Consider the following 15,830-nt stretch of genomic DNA (forward strand, 5'->3'; position numbering starts at 1 on the left):
CTGGTGGAAGGTGAATATGGGAGAGGTAGGTTTAGACAACCTATCCTGAAGGACGATCCCTTACTCTCACAGATCTTGGGAGACAGGCCAGTCCTCGCTTAAAGACAGCCCCCCAACCTGAAGCAAATACTCACCAGCAACTACACACCACACAACAAAAACACTAACCCAGGAACCAAGCCCTGCAACAAACCCCGGTGCCAACTCTGTCCGCATATCTATTCAAGGGACACCATTGTAGGCCCGAAGCACATCAGCCACACCATCAGGGGCTCGTTCACCTGCACATCCACCAATGTGATATATGCCATCATGTGCCATCAATGCTCCTCTGCCATGTACATTGGCCAAACCAGACAGTCCCTACGCAAAAGAGTAAATGGACACAAATCTGACATCAAGAATTATAACATTCAAAAACCAGTGGGAGAACACTTCAACCTCCCTGGTCACTCAATAACAGACTTAAAAGTGGCAATTCTTCAACAAAAAAACTTCAAAAATAGACTCCAATGAGAAACTGCAGAACTGGAATTAATTTGCAAACTGGACACCATCAAATTAGGCCTGAATAAAGACTGGGAGTGGATGAGTCATTACAAAACCTAATTTTACCATGCTAATTTCCCCTTCCTGTTACTCACACCTTCTTGTCAACTGTTTGAAATGGGCCACCCTCATTACCATGACAAAATTGATTTTTCCTCCCTTGGTATTCTACTGATAATTAAATTGTCTCATTAGACTGATCTCCCACCTACCTGGTAAGGCAACTCCCATCTTTTCATGTACTATGTATAAATATACCTGTTGCTGTATTTTCCACTCCATGCATCTCATAAAGTGGGTTCTAGCTCACAAAAGCTTATGCCCAAATAAATTGGTTAGTCTCTAAGGTGCCACAAGGCCTTCTCGTTGTTTTTGCTGATACAGACTAATATGGCTAGCACTCTGAAATCTATTTCTGAAGTGCTTTTATAAATTAAAACTGTGTTGAATGATTTATTTTCTCATCTGAAGTTATTAATTTGTGCTTTAATTATTTTGGATTCCCCAGGGTAGGGTGGAGTTCAGTTTATGGAAATGTTCCAGTACTATACACCCTAAACCAGTCGAAAAGGATAAAAGCTGTCAGAGTGGAATAGGCTGTCTTCGTAAGTGCATTATTGCCACTAACGTGAATGTGTATATGCACTTTCTGATGGCAGAATTTGATCCTGAGTTTTACCTCAAGTGAAATACAAGGTTTATGGCTTTACACTGCCTTTTAAAAAATGTTGCTTCTTTGTTAAAAATATTGGTGTGGCTGTAAAACATTCCCTCAGCACCACATGATAAAATCACTTGTGGCCTCAGAGTTATGAGTTCCCAGAAGAAACTGAAAATAAATAGCCATTCAGAAGAGCTTGCATCAGCATTTGGCACCCAGTTACTTCCTGGGTCATGCCTGATTTAAAGTACCTTGTGACAGGGTGCTGGGCAAAAGGTTGCACATTTAGCCCTCTATCACGCCCGCCCCTCATTAGGGGAAAAAATTAGAGCGGGCTGAAGGTAACCTGGCCCTAACTGGGGAGGCGGAGACAGCTGCTTCCTAACTAGCCTGGGGCTGCATAAAAACCTCAGGGGAAGGAAGTATGAGGGAGGAGAAGGAGAGAAAAAAAAGGCAGTGAATAGAAGCAGGGAGGTAGCTCTCCCCTCCCTCCCACCTGCAGACAGTGAAGGGTTACTTGCACATGGTAAAACAGGAGTGGGAACAAGCCTGAGACTAAAGTGCACCAGTGGTTACTAAACCCAGTGTCTCCGTGTGACTTTGAACTAGCAGAGGCAGAAGTCAATGGGGCCGTGCAACACCCTGCTACACACCCTCATCAAATACTCTGGACACACTAGTTTGAAAGTTTTTCCCAGTTCTTTAGATGTTTTCCCCATGTGGCTGAGATTTTCATAGGAGCCTAAGAAGTTAGGAAACAACTTCCATTGGATTCAATAGGACTCAACCGCCTAACGCCGTTAGTCTTTGAAAATCTTAAATGTGTACCTGTTGTGGTTTAAACAGTTATATAATAATAGTCCATATATGTTAGGCATAGTATACACCACATTAAGAGGTATTATGTGCTTGGTAATAATATAATATACATTGTGTGTGTGTGTGTGTGTGTGTTGGGAAGTTATGTTAACTGAATGTATTATGCTCTTCCGACAATTCTGTCAACTCACATCAGGTATCCCACAACACTTTGCAAAGCTGAAGTCCTATTTGCCATTAAAAATAGGAATCTTGTTAGAGCAAAGATGCAAGAGTACTTTTTGCCAAGTACAGTTAGGGAGTGCTTGTGGCTTATTAACACTTGTGGTGTAGTATTCAAAATGAGACATGGGAAAGCATAAGGAGGTACCATGAACAAAGTGGGCACAAACTAGTGGTTTAAATTTAAACTTTAAGTGATGTGTAAAGAGTTTTGTAAGTAATAAAGTTGTACTACTAGAAATACTACTAGCTGAGATGTGTATCTGTTTACCTCAGAGGGCTGTTGTGATTTTTAATTCATTAAAGGTTTGTAAAGCATTTTTAGTTCTTGGATGAATAAACACTCAGTTATCAGCAGGTATATCACTGTTCTCTAAGTAGTACCATTCTCTTATGCTAGTGTATGAATAGATAAGGAGTATTTGCTTATTTATTTAAAAAGACAAGCTGTGGGTAAGGGTGCTTTTGTTTTGCAAACGATAACATTAGCCTCTTGGGAGGAGGTTTCAGAACTGTATAAATGCAAAGAAGAAATTCAGCTGGAGAATGAGATGGTTAAGTTCACCCCTAAAGTTTTCTAGATAAGAAGCTTTCAGAGATATCTCTTAATGTCTTGCAGTTATGAATACTTCTGAGACTTATTCTCTTAAGGCTTATGTGACTTATATTCATAAATTGCTGTGGACTGCAATTTGAGTATAGCTCTGGTACTATCGCTCACCCTGCCTCAACTCTGGACCTTCTTTGGGATAGGCCTATGGAAAAGTGGAAAACCTTTCCATATATTAAAAATCCAGTATGTAGGATGTCTTAAAGCTTTACTGAGACTACTAACTCACTAGCATCACAGCTGTTGAGTTTTGAAATAAGGTTAAAAAAGCAAAGTTTTGAGTTTTTGTTAGTGTACAAACACTCCTGTAAGTCTAGTTTCTAGAATTTGTGCCTGGTACGTGAGACTGTGTGAACAGTATATCTGTAGGGAAAGGACTCTCTGCTGATGTTTTACACTAATACATCATCAGAGTGATGGCACTCTGACAGTAAGGTACCTCTTCTCCTGTGCCAGCAGAGCGTCAGTGAGCAGATGATAAAGAAAAGAACCAGAAAACAACCCTATAATCATGTAAAGCTAGGCCTCTGTCTTTTTTCTATGCTTATCTGTCTTCTCTCTCAGATTATGGGTAGAAGGAATGTGAACTGTGTGTAACCTGTACTCCCCGCTTTGGGGAAAGAATTCCTTATACAGATAAGCCTCCATGTGTATACCTACCCCAGAACTTCAAACAGACTGGGTTAACCGGCTTGAAATGGAAGAGATATCACACTGTATGTTGAACCAGGCTATAAAAGCCCATCTCTGTTCTTTGTTCGGGGCTTCACCATTTTCCTCTGTAAAGGAATTGGTGAGCCCTTCAGCTGTTGTACTTGCTAGCATTAAAGTGCCTCACTTTATCAAAGAGCCAAGACTCTGTGTTTTGTTTGGCTAATACAGAAGTCCAGGGAAGGCTACCCTCCTAACCCTAGACGGGAGGGGAAACCTTTTTCCCTAACAATTTGGGGGCTCGTCCGGGATCGCCTCTTCTCCGGACCGGTGGACGGTCGGGACTCTGAATCCTTCTTGCCGGCACCCGGGTTGCTTTAACCCTGAAGGCTTCCCGTCTCGCTTCCACCCGCCGCTTCGGCGAAATAAGGCATCCCTAAAGGCACTAGGGTCCGGACCTATTGGTGAACACCGGCCGGTGGGAACTTGGTGAGTTCTGAATTTTTCCTTTGTGATTGTCTAGACAACAGCCAGAGGTTCCGTCTTTGGGAAAAGATTGGGGGGGGGGGGTCCAGCAGAACTGTTGATCCTTCTACGCCTCTGGGCTATATGTTAAAACATTATGATAGGGATATCAAGGCCTTACAATCGGATGGCAACAAAGCTTTGTATAAGTTTATATTTTTGTGTCAAGGTCCCTGGGTGGGAATGACGCAAGACGACCCGGAACCAGGAAATCGCTGGCCGGGGGAAGGAACATTTGAGTTACATAACATTGTTCAATTATGAAAAGTATTGTATGATTTACAACCGCGGCAACTTAAGTATTCTGATGTATGGATAAGGGAGGCCGAACGGCGCAAAAGTGCCAGTGTAACTACTAGTTTACGTGCTGAGGTAGAAAAACTTAAAGCCATGCGGCCCCCACCATACAATCCAGAATCTAGTCATGCTGACCAGAAGCTAAAAACGTCAAAGTCTATTTATCCCCAACTCCCATTGAAAGAAGCGGGGGATCCTATACCATTGGAAGAATGTAGCTGGCTATGGGGTGGGGTACCGCAGCCTGACCCTGATGCACCCACGCCCCCAACCGGGGAAAGGAGCGGTCCCACTCTCCCACTAGCTACCGATACCCCCACAATTAACGCAGAGTGGGGGGGCGATCCGGAGGCTGGCACCTCTACCAGGGGGTTGACACGTCCTGATCCGCGACACCCCAGTGATGCAACCCCTGCAAAGACCTGGTCTCATGGTTCTCTAGGCACCCCTAAGGCAAAAGTTACTGGAGCTGCAATAGCTAGTGCAGTCCAAATGCCTATGCGACAACTGCCGAGCGGTAGGGGGGGGGACACAGATGGTGTATGTCCCTTTTACCAGCACGGATCTAATGAATTGGTCATCTACTTTTCCCTCATTTCGACAGTGTCCGGAAGAATTTATTAAAAAGTTAAAGGGTATTTTCACAATGTATAATTGTAATTATGACGATGTGGAAATGATTTTAAATCAAGTGCTAAGCGAGGGTGAGAAGGAAACGGTGTACAAGAAAGCTAGAGAGACGGTGCAAGGCAGGGCGGCTTATCCGCAAGAGAAACCTGAAATGGATTGGGATGTTCCAGAGACCGTTCAAGAGTGGGATAAAATGAGAAAGCGAATCTTAGAAGCATTAGAGGATATGTCTAAGCCTGTGTATGATTGGGGAAAAGTAGATGCATGTGTTCAAAAGCACGATGAGCACCCAGGGGAATTCTTCCACCGCCTTTGTAAGGTTTTGAAAAACCACGGCGGCTTAGATCCAACCTCCCCTGTAGCGAAAACACAAGTGATCGGCCAGTATGTAAAAAATTTATTACCATTCGCTCGGAAGTATGTGTGTAGTCAACCAGCTTATGAAAACAAAACGCTGGAGGAGGTGGTGGGGTTAGCAGCCCATGCCTGGAGAAATAGGAAGGAATTAGACACTAGGAGGTCCGAAAAGCTCCTTAATCTGCAGTTGCAAGGTTTCCAAGACGGCTCTCGGGGACGGGATGCAAGCCGCAGGAGGGGAGGCTTTCGGGGACGAGGCGGAAGAGGAGGCAGCTCTACCCAGGGATGGGGACCACAAGGTCAGAACTTCCAGCCACGGCCCGGGAGGGCAGGGCCAGATGAGTGCCGGCGGTGCCGACAAAAAGGACACTGGGCTGCCCAGTGCCCAAATTACCCCCTCCAGCCAGCTGACCCTCTTATGCAAGCCTACCAGAGGGTACAGGAAAGGGGGGGGAGAAAAAGGAAGTACTGATTGAAAGCTAGCCGCCCACAATGCTTCGTCCCCCTCGCCAGGAACCCCCTCCGCTTCTTGGACAGTGCAGTTGGATGCTAACCACCCGGAGCTTCCAGTTGTGGTAGGAGGAAAAACTTATTCAATGTTAATCGACACCGGGGCAGATAGAAGTACTCTACAGGACCCCACCCTTCCTACCACTTCTGCAACCGTAAAAGCTATAGGCGTTGGTGGCACCGTGTGCGCCCTTCCTCTAACTGCGGAGCAAACGGTCCAGCTTGGTCCGTTATCAGAGGATCATAGCTTTTTAATTGCAACTTCCTGTCCTGCAAATTTATTAGGTAGAGATCTGTTATGTAAACTACGAGCAACTATAACTTGCAGCCCGGAGGGGCTATATCTCTCAGTCCCTACTTCGGTCCCTGAAGCTACGGTAATGGCATTGTTAGCCACTACACCCACCGCCCCCTTTGTCCCTGCTGAGTTATCTGATATTCCTGAAGCATTGTGGGCCTCGGCGTCCACTGAAACTGGACTTTTAAAGTCCGCAGAACCGGTTTATATCACTTACTGTATAGACATCCCTCTGCCCTGAAAAATGCAATATCCATTGCCTAAAGAGGCCATAGAGGGCATTCGGCCAGTCCTACAACAGCTTTTAACTCAAGGAATCATTAAAGAGGCTACCAGCCCTTGCAATACACCTATTCTTCCTGTTAAGAAACCCAAGCCTGGCCCCGATGGCAAACCGGTTTACCGTTTCGTGCATGACCTCCGACTGATTAATGCTATTGTGATCCCGAGAGCTCCGGTTGTTCCCAATCCAGCAACTATTTTAACTGCTATTCCCCCAGGGGCTACTTATTTTACTGTGATTGATCTGTCTTCAGCATTTTTCAGCATCCCTGTGCACCCAGACTCACAGTTCCTATTTGCCTTTACCTTTGACGGATGTCAATACGTATGGACCCGCCTCCCTCAGGGCTACAGGGAGAGCCCTACCATCTTCAGCCAGTATTTAAAGCGAGATCTGGACTCTATTTCATTGACTATGGGTTCTACTTTGATTCAATACGTTGATGATCTGTTATTTTGCTCTACAGCCAAGACTGCCTGTGTACAAGACACTCGAATCCTTCTTTTTGCATTGGCCGAAAAAGGTCACAAGGTGGCACTCTCCAAGCTACAGTTTGCCCAACCCGAGGTGGAATATTTAGGGCATCGTATTTCATATGCCTCTACTGCACTTACTCAGGACAGGATTGAAAGCGCTCTGAGTATGCCGAGGCCTACCACTAAAAAACAACTCCGCCAGTTACTGGGAGCAAGTGGCTACTATAGAGCCTGGATTCCGGCTTATGCGGAGTTAGCGCACCCCCTCACCAATTTGCTGCTGGATTCCGTTCCCGAACCCCTGCCATGGACAACTCTACACAACAACGCCCTTACCGCCCTCAAACAAGCATTAACTTCTGCACCAGCCCTGGGCAGACCGGATTACGCAAAGCCTTTCACCTTGTTTTGCCATGAACAATCTGGCACGGCGTCTGGCGTGTTAACTCAGCCCTTTGGGCCTGGCCAGCAACCGGTGGCTTATTTTTCGGTCCTTCTTGACCCAGTGGCTCAGGGTCTTCCGCCCTGTCTCCGCGCTGTTGCGGCTGCTGCTGTATTGGTTGAGAAAGCTTTGGGACTTACCTTGGGCCACCCTCTTCTAGTTCAAGTGCCTCAAGCCATTGCAACGCTTCTTAATCATGGATCCACGCAGCACCTCACAGCAGCCAGATTGACCAGGTACGAGTTGGCCTTGCTCGCCAATCAGGCTGTTACCCTACGCCGCTGCGAAGTCCTGAATCCTGCAACCCTTTTGCCTCTGCCTGAGGACGGGGAACCTCATAATTGCCTCCACTTGGTGGATTTGATCTCCATGCCTCGTCCTGACCTCTCCGATATTCCATTGCAGAATCCTGACCTCCAATTGTTTTGTGACGGCTCCGCCTGTCGGGACGAGTTTGGGGCCTTACGAGTTGGCTATGCAGTCGTTACCCTGATGACAACGCTTGAAGCGCATGCCTTACTTACTCAAAAGTCAGCGCAAGCAGCAGAACTCGTGGCGCTTGTTAGGGCCTGTCAATTAGCTGAAAACAAAACTGTGGCCATCTATACTGACTCCAAATATGCCTTTTCAGTATGCCACTCTACTGGACAACTTTGGAAACATTGTGGGTTCCTTACCTCCAGTGCCTCTCAGATCTCCCATGTTGCCTTGATTTTGGCCTTGTTAGAGGCTATTCAACTCCCTGCAGCTGTTTCGGTTACACACTGTCAGGGCCACTCCTGCGCCTCGGATGAGGTTTCCAAGGGAAATGCTGCAGCCGATTCGGCGGCCCATCATGCTGCCCTCTGTGGGGCTCCAGCCCCTTTTCCTTTTTTGGCACCCCTGCTACTGCAACCAGTGACACCAGCCGTTTTGCTCTCTGCCCAGCAGACGACGCCCCCGGCCGAAGTTAGCCATTGGAAATCCATTGGATGCCACCTAAATGAGGACAACCTCTACGTCAGCCCGGACGGTCGTCCGGTTCTCCCAAGACAACTCCTCCCTCAGGTTTCCCAGGCACTCCACCTGGCCTCACACCTGGGAAAGGGGGGTTAGTGGCTCAAATGGAGAAATTGTTTTTTGCTCCGGGGGTCCATGCAGCTGCGAAGACCGTCACTGCACAGTGTGAATTGTGTCAACGGTATAATCATCAAGGAGCAATCAAACCACAAGTTATGGGACATTGCAAACTGCCTGAGTACCCATTTGCTGTGGTCCAGATGGACTTCATAGACTTACCACCAGTGACAGGACTAAAACACTTGCTTGTCCTGGTTGACCTTTTTTCAGGGTGGGTTGAGGCTTTCCCCACTCGAAGGGCAGATGCAGTATCCGTAGCAAAGTGTCTCCTCAAGGATATTCTTCCCCGCTTTGGGATAATGACTCGCTTGGAAAGTGACCAAGGCCCCCATTTCACTTCCCAAATTATTCAACACTTAGCGAAGGCCCTCGGCATAAAACAGGCCTTGCATACTCCCTATCATCCACAAAGTTCAGGAAAAGTAGAAAGGGTGAATGGGCTGATAAAAACCCAATTAGCAAAGCTATGCGAGCAGACTGGATTAAAGTGGCCTGAAGTGTTACCCATAGTGTTAACCAATCTTCGTAATACACCCCATAGGAAGCATTCGTTGACACCGTTTGAAATTCTATTTGGCCAACCCTTGCCGATTCCTCTAACCAGTGTAGACGGGTTTGCCCCAGCAAAAACTTCATTAATGGCTGGGCAAGATAAGTTGGCGGGTTATCGTCGCATGTTGCAAGATGCATTGAGTGATGCGTGGGCCAGAGTAAAAGATGCGCAACCTTTACCGCTTGATACTTGTGCGCACTCTCTTTTTCCAGGTGACTTTGTCTGTGTTAAAATCCATCGAAGGAAGCATTGCCTGGAACCAAGGTGGTCGGCCCCGGCCCAAGTCCTTCTGACTACTCCAACTGCAGTGAAGGTCGAGGGCATCGATAAATGGGTGCACTGCAGCCACTGTAAAAAGGTTCCTGCTCCAACATCCCCAACGACTCCCATCACGACCGCCGCTTCTACGTGAACTGGGTACCGGTCAATCAGCGGAATCAGAAGCAGTTACAGAACTCTGGAGTATTAGTATACTGTTACAAATATTGTATTAATATTTTTTTAGAGTTGTTAGTAGCTGATAGTGTTTATAATGTATGTATGGCTATGGGCGTTAACCTGGACCTCTGCCCTGGGGGGTTGGGATAAAAATACGTTTCTACAATTAGCCCAAAATTTAACCAACGCATGGAATGTTAGTGACTGTTGGGTGTGTTCCCACTTCTCTTCCCATTCACTGCAAGGGTTCCCCATTTTGCCGGTTCCAGCGCTCCTCAATTCTTGGCAAAATGGTTTGGCGTGGTACGGCCAAAAGGGAAAAAGGGGAAGGGGACCCATAGATTTTAGGACCTGGATCCCGAACCATCGCCCAGACTTGCTCGTTAAGGCCCCCTTGTGCGTAGAGAAAAGGTCGCTATGCACCCGAGGTAAAACTACTCTGGGAAAATACCCAAAAACCCACTGTGAGAAAATTCTAATTTTGGGAAACAATGCAAGTACTACTCTTTTGCTGTATCCCAATGGTACTGAGGTAGCCAACTATGCCCGTGCTGGAGGCTATGTGGGGTACATTCTCAGAGAAAATGCGACTCAATTTGCCGGCCTTACATTATGGAAATGGGGGGGAATAGGACCCAATCCTGATGATGCTGCATCCCTGGTGGGACGATTGCAGGAAGTATCTCAGAACTCAGGGGGCAATAAAGGCAACTATAGCATAGTATTAGGAGATCATCACTTATGGTGGGTATGTGGCACTTGGGCAGGAAAGACCTTGCCCCCAAAGTGGTTGGGAAGATGCACGGTGGCCTTTGCCTGGCCAGGAGGGATGCATCGTAGAGACTTAATAGAAATCAAAGACACAACTCGACGAACCCGTCGAGATACCTGTTATAATCCTATTGTCGAGGAAGGCAGTGCAGGCATGCGAGCCTTCCATATTCTTTTTCCGTGGGTGGGGGTGGGCCAACTTGAATACGCTCTAAAAAATATGTCAGCCGAAATGGAAAGATTTACTAACGCCACTCGAGATGCCATCCAAGCCTTGCAAGAAGAAATAAGCTCACTAGCCCGTTACAATATGCAAAACAGGTTGGCCCTGGATCAGCTTTTAAGTGCGCAGGGAGGGGTGTGCACATTTCTCAATGCCACACGCTGCCTTTTTTGTGAATCAAAGCGGACGCATGGTCACGGATACTAATATAATTGCAAACGTGTCAGCCTTCTTTCATAAGCAGGCCTATATTTCTCCCAGTGTGGGCTTTGACTTATGAGGCTGGCTCACCAGCTGGTTGCCTAACTTTGGATGGCTAAAAACCTTGTTTGTGTATGGAGTGGGATTCCTTATGATTGTGGGTCTGCTGTGTGTCCAGTTGTTATGCCCTCTTCCACCGGGTATGTACCAAAGCCATGAGCCCAGCAAAGATATTATATATAAGAAAGGGTGGTGTTAACCAAGATGAAAAGCATATGAACTTGTTAAACAATGAATAATGAGCCATGTAAGATAATTATCTTCAGGCTCAAAGGGGGGAACTGATAAAGAAAAGAACCAGAAAACAACCCTATAATCATGTAAAGCTAGGCCTCTGTCTTTTTTCTATGCTTATCTGTCTTCTCTCTCAGATTATGGGTGGAAGGAATGTGAACTGTGTGTAACCTGTACTCCCCGCTTTGGGGAAAGAATTCCTTATACAGATAAGCCTCCATGTGTATACCTACCCCAGAACTTCAAACAGACTGGGTTAACCGGCTTGAAATGGAAGAGATATCACACTGTATGTTGAACCAGGCTATAAAAGCCCATCTCTGTTCTTTGTTCGGGGCTTCACCATTTTCCTCTGTAAAGGAATTGGTGAGCCCTTCAGCTGTTGTACTTGCTAGCATTAAAGTGCCTCACTTTATCAAAGAGCCAAGACTCTGTGTTTTGTTTGGCTAATACAGAAGTCCAGGGAAGGCTACCCTCCTAACCCTAGACGGGAGGGGAAAACTTTTTCCCTAACACAGACATGCCACTTTAATTATTAGTCCCATATATCCACACAATGTCATCATCTGATGCTCACTAACATAACCCCAGACAGGTGGAGTTGGAGAATATTTTCTTACTGGAAGATGAAGACAATTTAAAATAAAATACTGTATGAAGTCCCCTACAGATTTCCCAGTGTGTTGTGTTCTCCCTCTGAAGTATACAGAAAACTTCCATTAGCCCAGAGAAGATTATAACCAGAAAGACTGGTGTTGGCCATATGTATGGTCCAAGATCCACTCTGCTGGCACAAGATGGTGGGAGGGAGGATTACAAGTGCACTCTACTGCTAAGCACTCCTCACCCTCCATCCCCCCCGCAGAGAGAGAGCAGTATGCATTCCTCACAGGCAAGTGCTGCCAAACACAGTGTACACCTTAACCAGCCCAGGGCTAGTCTTCAGACCATACACCCTCTTGGGGCTGGGCTGTGGTCTCCTTCCTAGCACTCCCTTGTGTACCAGATAAGAATCATGTCTTGCTGTAGGGCAGGTGAGCGAGAGATCAGTTTCCTTGTATCCTCTTCCTCCTCTTATATTCCTGGTGCAATGATGTAATGAAGCAGAATGTGGCCCAAGTGTTTATGGGATAAAGGCACCTTACAAAATATTAAGGCAGTGATAGTATGAAAATTTAATCTAATATTTACATTAACCAGTTAAAGGGGCACCATTAACTTGAACACTCTTGTCTGAAAACTCCTTATCGACTACTACTACTACTGTAGATCTGCTAAGAAACAACTGGAAGAGATGAGGAAAACCTGTTGGACAAGATTCACTGATCCCTTTGCACCACTAGAACAACATCAGTCAGAAAACCAGCATAACTAGCCATCTGGGCTCTTCCCAGGCATGAGGGAAGCCTTGAACGACATGTAGCCAACTCCTACACAACTTCCTTCATGGCCAAGAGGAAAAAGCTGGGAACAAATAGCCATTATGCTCCAGCCATCCCTTGCTGGCATACCAGCCCATAGGAGCTATAGCTGTTGGAGTTTAGATCAGACTTGAAAAATAAAACCTGCCCCAGGATTGCAGAGCCACAAATGGTTTATCTGCTGCTGCCCCCTCCCTTCAGCTGTTTATTGGGTATGACTGACAACTCAGCCTATTATTTGGGGTTTTTCTCAGTTTTTTTTACTTTGTGCAATTGAGAACACTTTCTGTATAGTTAGTTTCAGTACAGACAGTTTCCTTTTTTCATATGAAAATTGCCCATGGACTTTACCTTTCACATGCAAATGGAGAAAAATTTTATTTAAAATAGGGAAATGTGGTAAAAAATCAGAAGAACTGGCAAGGGTTTCCCTGTCCTTCCACAATGGACAGTTTAGGTAACTGTCAAAATTTCTGAAGCAACTGTAAGGAAAATGAAGTAATATATCTCTAAGCAAGTGTAAAATAGTTGGGACTGTATACCATATAAGGTAATTCTCAAAGTTGACTCAAACTATCAGAAGAAACATTTGTGGCCAGCTTCCACCCACGGGGTGAGTATATTTTACTAAAAACTAATCTTTTTGCAAGTTAAATTAGATGGAAAGTAAATATATTTAGTAGTTGAAAAACTGTGACAGAATAGCAGTTGATCTAGGGTATAAAGCAGACTACTGTATAGTGGAGACCACTGTGTCCTTCCAAAGACAAAGCCTGGCAATAACGGGCACCACTTGGTAAAGGCAGGCTAAGATGCCATTTTTAAAAAAGACCCCTTGAGACTGTGTTCTGGACCACCCTAAGAGAACTTGTCACAGTTTATGTGCTGGATAGGAATGCAGGATTGTGACGTGAAGGTCACTAACACTGCACAAATAACTGTGTGCTTACTTTGTGTTTGTATTTGAGCTAAGGAAAAGGAACCTTGGTAAATCTCCAATTTCTGGTAGAATAAATAAATGGCCTAATATTTCCTGGGCCTGTTTATTCCTCTCCCTGAAATACTCCCTGACTGAATGGCCCAATAATTTCTCAAGCCAGTTTGTCAGCCAGTCAGAAAATAGAAACCATATGACTTAACTGACACATCAGGGACTGAATTTCTGATTGGGAGTACAGTTGAGAGCTCTCAATAAGTTCACGAAACCTAATAGTCGCAAATATGATCATAAAACCTAATAAATGAAGAATTAAAATAAAAAAAAAGTAAGAAATCCTAAGCAAAGTGCCAAATCAGAGGAATAAATTGTTTCAATAAATATTTTGAGTAGCTATATTGCCAACCATGTGGGGAGCCAGCTGGCTAGCCCAAAAGTAATTGTTCATCAGATCACAGATAGTAGTAGCTGGAACTGCTAGTCTTTATGAAAATTCTCCTTTGTTGCTAGAATTCCACTTGTTGTGGCACTTCACAGTTTGATCTGCTTTAGAAGCAAAGTGTAGTTAAGTTTGTATATAATCTGAATGATTTATTTTTGCTTTTGAAGCATATGGGCCGTTAACTTTATGTCCATTCTAGAGCCACTACTCTCAGTGCATCAAATGAATGGAGTGCTGGAAGGTGATGTTAGCTAAGAGGGATGCTTCCCAATTGCTTAGCCACTTTTTTCCTCCACAAAGTATTCACGTTATTGGGGAGCAGCACTACACTACATGTTTCCGTCCCCCCCTCCTTTATCCGCTCTCACTCTGACTGCAGATAAGGCATTGGAAAACATGCAGTATGTGGGAGCATTATCTCTTGCTTCATCCTCTTTGGAGTTAAAGCACAGCAGAAGAACTTCAGCCAATAACGCAAGAGACCACTAGCGCAAGAGACCACTTTACTAGTCCTGCCAAGTCTGAGGATGGCGGCTGCAGGTGAGCATGAAGGAGACATAAGGGTAGCTGAGTAGGACCTGGAGCCCTGACTTTCTGACCCCATTGCCTTTTTGCCTTTTTGCCTACTCATTCTTCAGCTCTGTTATCTTTGCTGATTGTGGGGGTGATGAGGTGAGGAAGAATGTGCAGACTGTAGCTCCACTGGGAGTCAGAGTTCCATACTGGTTCCCTTCTGTGTGCTTATACACAACAGGCTGTACACATGAACCCACCCCAGAAGAATTCCAGAGGTGATGTGTAATCTCGCCACATGCAGACAGCCCCACATCATGTTGTGTATTTTAGGTGGGGTATGTAGCTATGATTTTCCTCTGTGTACTGCACCTTCAAATGTAAGAAACCTGTCTGGTAGGGGTGTGAGAGAGTTCAAAATTAAGGCATTTACTGAGTGACAAGCCGATTCTACATCTTCTCTTGGAGACTTTGGTTGTCCTGAGTGCTCACTCTTTTCCTTAATTTAAAAAATAATAATTGCCACGATCCTGCTCCTCCCCACCTCCCAATAGAAACTTCTAGGCAGTTCTGGACAGTATTAAACGCTTGATATTAAGTTAAGGAAGTATATGTTCAAGAGCTATTAACATTTGACACATTTAATAATCTATTTTACAATATATATATATATATATTTTGCCACAGAAATACAGGTTTAAAAACAGATAAATGTTGTATATAGAATCACTTGGACTTGATAAAGTTAGAAAGAAAAAAAGGTAAATTTTGGGACTTATCTTGACTGTGCCATTTAAACCTTTCCTGTTATATTCATTAATGTTTCCTTGCTAACATCAAGCATATACTTGTACTGTAGTTTCAAAGCACTTCTGGGGTTAACTTACATGCACTACAATAATAACAGGTTCTGTGTAATAATAGCATCTTTTAGTCTTTAATGCTGTTGAGAGAGACCTGGTCTTTTCTGGGGTCAATCTGCAGCAAGTGGAAATTAGGGAGGTAGGCATGTGAAGGAAGTAGGCTGTGTTGGAGTGTGATCAAAGTTCAAAGAATATCATAGAATCATAGAATCATAGAATATCAGGGTTGGAAGGGACCCCAGAAGGTCATCTAGTCCAACCCCCTGCTCAAAGCAGGACCCATACCCAATTAAATCATCCCAGCCAGGGCTTTGTCAAGCCTGACCTTAAAAACCTCTAAGGAAGGAGATTCTACCACCTCCCTACCTCTACCACCTCCCTAGTTTGCCAAAGGCATGGCTCTCAGATTATGATGGTCATTTTGATTTGGAGGCAGAACGAACAAGCTAAATTTGCTGTACTTGATTTGTAAAAGACAGAGTTCAAACTGGCCTTCATTAGCAATTAAAAAAAACCAACCACAACCTTTTATGATTGAATAAGAGTAATTGGCTAAATGACACAACTGAAATAAATATTCATTCTTTAAAATGTCTATTGAAAGAAAAGTCTTTTTAAAAAGGAAAATGAACAGTACTTATAGTAGCTGTTTTCTGTAAGACGCTATGATGTAAGTCAAAATGTTCAAACATGGGTGCCTAAGTAAGGGTCCAACCCAGTGGTAA

At 44.8% G+C, this 15,830-nt stretch overlaps 1 long non-coding RNA gene across 1 annotated transcript; it reads left to right on the forward strand.

The window, feature by feature from the left end:
• The first annotated feature begins 3,350 nt into the window (after positions 1-3,350).
• LOC311524375 lies at positions 3,351-11,351 on the forward strand. The gene is made up of 2 exons (XR_014712541.1): positions 3,351-4,001; positions 9,215-11,351. It is a non-coding gene; the product is annotated as an uncharacterized lncRNA (long non-coding RNA).
• Positions 11,352-15,830: the final 4,479 nt, after the last annotated feature.

The sequence above is a fragment of the Lepidochelys olivacea genome, assembly GCF_965140295.1.
Source record: "Lepidochelys olivacea isolate rLepOli2 genome assembly, chromosome: 7".
NCBI classification, from domain to species: Eukaryota; Metazoa; Chordata; order Testudines; family Cheloniidae; genus Lepidochelys; species Lepidochelys olivacea.